The sequence below is a fragment of the Pundamilia nyererei genome, unplaced genomic scaffold (genome assembly GCF_000239375.1).
Source record: "Pundamilia nyererei isolate P.nyererei 1_Seehausen unplaced genomic scaffold, PunNye1.0 scaffold00102, whole genome shotgun sequence".
Taxonomy (NCBI): Eukaryota; Metazoa; Chordata; class Actinopteri; order Cichliformes; family Cichlidae; genus Pundamilia; species Pundamilia nyererei.
The window spans coordinates 2,007-7,482 of record NW_005187503.1 but is presented as its reverse complement, the minus strand read 5'-3'; the positions used below and the strand labels follow the sequence as shown (position 1 = coordinate 7,482).

The following is a 5,476-nucleotide window of genomic DNA, read 5'->3' as shown; positions in this document are numbered from 1 at the left end:
AACACAAGCAAACACAAAATGCAGTTTCTAAATGAAGGGTTTTTTAGTAAAGCGGGAAAAAATCTAATCTACATGAGACCGTGTGAAAAGTGATGTTATAACACAAATTAACTGTGGTGTATCATATTTTTGGAAAGCTGAGTTCAATTTCTCTAGCCACACCCAGGCCTGATTACTGCCACACATGTCTCAATAAGGAAATCACTTAAATCGGACCTGCCTGACAAAGTGGAGTAGACCAAGAGATCATCAAAACCCAGACATCATGTCGCAATCCAAGGAAATTCAGGAACAAATGAGAAACAAAATAACTGAGATCTCTCAGTCTGGAAAAGGTTAAAAAGCCATTTTGAAAGCTGTGGAACTCCAGTGAACCACAGTGAGAGCCATTATCCACAAATGGCAAAAACATGGAAGAGTGATGAACGTTCCCAGGAGTGGCAAAAATCGCTAAAATGACCCCAAGAGCACAGCGATAACTCATCTAAGAGGTCACAAAAGACCCCAAAACAACATCCAAAGAACTGCAGGCCTCACTCGTCTTAGATAAGGTCAGTGTTCATGTCTGTGAAGGTTCTCAGTCATCCAGGTCATCGTAGTCAAAGGAGCTTGCAAAGAAAAGCGTCTGGACTTCTTTAAGTTACTGTAACATAAAGAAGTCCAGACGCTTTTCTTTGCAAGCTCCTGTGACGTCAGTGTTCATGACTCCAACATATGAAAGAGACTGGGCAGAAATGGCCTGCATGGCAGAGCTCCAAGAGAAAAAACACTGCTGAGCAAAAGTGTTTAAAGTTTGATGATTTGAGATGAAACAACACCTTTGTTCAGGTATCATCAAAATACAATGCCAATTAAAGTCCTTTTGAGTAAACTTACCAAGCTACCATCAGACTGCCTATGTACCAGTGTCAGAATAAACATCTGACTTGCATTAGTTGCGGCTCCAGGCTGAACCCAGTGACCTATACCCTATTACATTTTCCTCTTTTTCCTCAACCTCCTGCCTACATTATGTACTCCAACATACCTCTAGCACCCTCCTAGCTTTTCTCTTTCCTTTATTTTTATTTCTGTCCTTTTGTCTCATCATCTTCTATTCTTTCTTAAACTTCGACACACTTGCGTGCAATCCTTTCTCAGGCCATTCCAGCCTCTGACTAACCACCCTGCTGTGTCACGGAAAAAAAGCACATAGTTAACTCACTTATTCCCCTGAAAACCCCTAATTTAGCCAACCTCATGTTGGGGGGTTGTGTTTATTTGTATACTATTAAACAGTTTTTGAACTATGTTACACATACATGCACCATCAAAGACTTAATAAACTTCAGATGCAGTGAAACCACCATTTAAACAAACTGGGACAGCTTAACCATTAGTGTACCCACATGTAACAGTATTTAAACTTGACTAGGGTGTGTAGCTTAAGGAGGTAACGCCATGCTGTGAGAGGCAGCCATCCAGAGGCTGTCCACCATCTGTAACAAACAAGTTTGTCGTCATATCTGTCTGAGAGGAAGCCGCTTTGATGCAGCCAGTGGCAATTTCAGCCGTGCTTTAAAGGTATTTTATGGAACTGAAAAGAAATATGGAAGAAGACTGTTTGGAAAATGGAAGTGGTTAAAACAAATGTTGCTCTTACAGAGTAATGAAAGCAGTTTTAGGAATTCCTGTCTCATTTCTCCACCATATGATAGTTCCTTTCCTAAAAGACAAACTTCTGAAATATAACTTGCCATTTAGATAAACAAAGCCTCCTTTTAGTAGTGACTGTGCTGGAAGGCGGCTCTCAATTTTTCTCATAGCTATTAACACCCACCAGTGGAAAATAAAAGTAGGTTTTAGATCCCAGGAAAATCCAAAATCATGGGAAGACTGGTTAAACTTCTTAGATAGTTTAGATAGGACACAAGAAGTGAGTAACCTGTTAAAAAGGGTGGCATGCCCCTTTAATGTGCACGAAAGACCCCTAAAAACCCTCTGATGACTTTAAACAGTAAAATAAATAAATGAAGGCAAGCAGTAGGGAGTAAAGTAAACATTTTACAGCTCTTTCTTCACTCGGTTTGCAGGACTGCTGTTGACACGCCCTATGATCTCTCTTTCGTTTGGCGGGCGGGTGGAAAAGCACAAAATATGAGCAACATGTGGCTTAATGTGCCAAGACTCTTGCCCCGAGTTCATCGTGTATACAGCCCGAACAAATCAAAACAGCGCGTTAGCAACAACAATACGCCTAAAACAGTCATGTAAACATGCTGTCACACATTACAACAAGGTTAAAAACTTTAATACCAGCAGCTGAAAATGTAAAACACATGAGACTGAGCTGTGAGACCAACCGAGCAGGATTCCTCACATAGCAAGGGTTAAAATTAGAGACTGACCTTAAATATTTCTCGATCATTTCCACTGGATACACTTTAAACAGGGGGTTAGCCTCCAGCTAACAACGGCTCCAGCTTGCGGTTAGAAAGCCGTGAGACAGCTGCAGCAGGGACTTCAGCACTGAGACCAACTTTTACTGTGTGCTCTGATTCACAGCTTACTTTCTCACTCACACACAGTCCGAAGTTTGCCGCTGGTCTGTCAAACTCAGAGCGGCGACGCGTTAACTGAACTTCCTGTGAACCAAATTTCAAAATAAGAGCTTTTTAGTTTGGCAGTTCGAAGAGGGGGCATTTTGCTTCGCAAAGGCTCCGTCTACTGGATATTCACCGCAGTGCACTATCCATATTGCGAGGACTTTAGATACAATACAATTAGAAGAATTATTATTATACAATTTAATATTCGATTTAAAGATCACTTCTTCAAACAAGTCCGCACAATGTACAGCTTCTTCTTCTTCTTCTTCCTCTTATGAAAAAGTTAATGTAGTGCCCCCCCCCCTTTTATTTTATTTTATTGTATCCTTTCTTAGAAACCTAACAAACCTAATAAACCTGACTGACATTCAAAGAGGGTAAATTTTATTCTATCTTTCAACGCCCCGAAGTAAATTAATAATTTACTATATGAATAAATAAATTTAAATGGAACTTCCTTCACTTTAAGAACATTTTTTATGGCAAAGAACAAATTCCTTTCCAGTTGACATCTCTAATAAAGTTACTCAAGTAAGAGACGCTGGGAGGAATAGAGATTAGGTCCATTTGAAAGAGGGATCTAATTTTGGCATGCATACTTTTGTATAGTGGAGAAACTTTGACTTAAAGAAGAATCCCTCAGGCCAGGAGCGGACATGGTGAGCATGGGTGATGGGAATTTTGTACACTTCTAAACTACATGGACAGACCAGACGTATGACATCAAAACAATAGAGAACGCTTTTAGGATTATTGGTTTGAAACTGGCTATGTCATGGAAACCAGCAACAGCAACATCGTGATCGGAGCGAAAAGCATAGCAACAAAGCTCTTTTTTTTAAAGAGACGTTTGTATAACTCTGGATATATTTTACACACTACCTATGGCTTTATCATGTGATGAAATTATCATGAAAAACAGTTGAAAAAAATGGGATGTGCATATTTAATCAATCGTGCACAAAATGGAAAAAATCTATTTAATATTCATCCATGTCTGCAAAGTGTTATATATTAAATGTTGGCATGGTTTGCAATATTGAATTGAAGGGGCCAAAGTAACATTTTTTCGTTTACAGTGTCTCAAATTGCCATGGACAGACCAGGCGGTGTATTTGGTTAAGATATCCAAGTAGCCTAATTGTTCATTGGTCTAATACCGGAACAACAACAAATGAGTTCGTGTCAGAGGCGCAAACCGTCCTCTAAGCGGATTTTATATACTGGAGTAAGAAAAATGCAAGCTGCAGACTGCAACTGGCAGCGCAAACCAGCCGTGGTCGTATAGTGGTTGGTACTCTGCGTTGTGGCCACAGCAACCCCGGTTTGAATCCAGGTCACAGCAGCCTGGCTGTGCTTTTTAAACCAAATACAGAGAGCAGGCTAATGAATGGGCTTCGTGTCTACTCTTCTGGAGAGCTGCAAGTTAGGAGATTATCGTCCCTAATAAGATGTGTTAAATGAAAGGGTTTTTTCTTCCTTTTATGTTGGTTTTCCACACTGTAAGACCAAATTGTAATAGTTTGATAAATGAAATGAGTTCCAACTAAAACCTGTAATAAGTTCATACACCTTTATTTTTTTGAGTAGTTTGAACAAGTTTGTTTTTTCAAGTTATCAGTACTTGAATATATTGATTAGTTTCTGACATTGCCCTTAAATAATTTGAGTTTTAACACTGACGTCACTTACATGCCTACGTACGTACGTACGTGCGCCACCTGTTTCTTTATTAAGTGCTGGCAACCATCTTGGATTCCTCGCTTCGAGTGCGAATGCCCGCTCATTACTTCGAAAGAAACTTGTGGAACGTTAATATCCAAACAGAAATAAAAACATTTGTGAAGGGTTTTTTTGCAGCATTGCCTTTGACGCTGGATAAAGGAGGACGTGGTATGGTATGTTACGGACTTTTGAACTGGAACAGCTAACGCTCTGCACTTGGCTAGCTGCATTTACCGCCTTTGCAGCATCTTCAGGAGCGCTTTTGTGGTAAGTTTTATTTTTTCTGAAACTATAGTTCTCCGTTGTAATATGGGTTTTTATCGTCATAAATGTACAACTCTAGCAGGCATTTAAGAATTACATGCATGCGTCGTTTTATCCATGTCGCCTTGGCCCCAAAGTGTTTTGCATGAATTATGCTAATAAGCTCATATTTAGTATAACATATTATTAGTCCCTGGGACTAATAATGTGTTAATAACTTTTCTAATCTCCTACTATTTTAAAAGAAGTCTTTAGAAGGCGTTTCTGGATTTGCAGATTATAAACTGCCTTGTGGTTAAATTGTTGAATCAATATGCACTGCTACGCTGCTTCACACTTAGCGCATACATGGATATTGACTTTGGCTAACCCATTTGCTAACTTTTGGAACTTGAAACTTACGTTTAGTTCTCTGGAGTTGTACATATTAAAACTGGATCAGCAAAATTGTAGGCACAGGACATACTTACAAAAGCAGTGATTAATCATTACATAATTAGGCGGTAGAACATGGTTTACATTGCAAATAGTTATGTATACTAAGTTGAAATGTAGAAGCTTCTGAACTGTAAAATTGTTGTGCCTGGTCTATTTTAGGTTAGCTTAAGGGTGAATCCATCAATAATATATTTACCAAACAGTTATTTTTTCGTTTTATTTTATTCTGATGCCCAGTGTTCATTAGTGAAAGACTTAGTTTTTTATCTGTCAGGGGCTGGGTCTGTGACGCAGCATTTTGAGTTTATTTTGTATTTTTGCTTTCTTATGTTATATTGAAATGAGGTGAAGTTGTATTGTTGTTATTATTAGTTAAGGTTTAGTTGAGTTCTGGGCTAGTTATGTTTCATCTGTGTCTCCTTAGTTATGTGTCTTTTCTGTTCTCTGTGTAGTCTGTCTTG

General features: G+C 38.9%; 1 protein-coding gene across 1 annotated transcript in view; it reads right to left on the bottom strand.

Annotated features, from left to right (window-relative positions):
• Positions 1 to 2,620, bottom strand: part of dennd3a (DENN/MADD domain containing 3a) — a 26,926-nt gene extending 24,306 nt beyond the window's left edge. The window contains exon 1 of the mRNA XM_005740591.1: positions 2,388 to 2,620. The gene's annotated coding sequence lies outside the window, so the exon portion shown is untranslated. The remainder of the gene's footprint in view (positions 1 to 2,387) is intronic.
• Between the last annotated feature and the right edge of the window lie 2,856 nt (positions 2,621 to 5,476).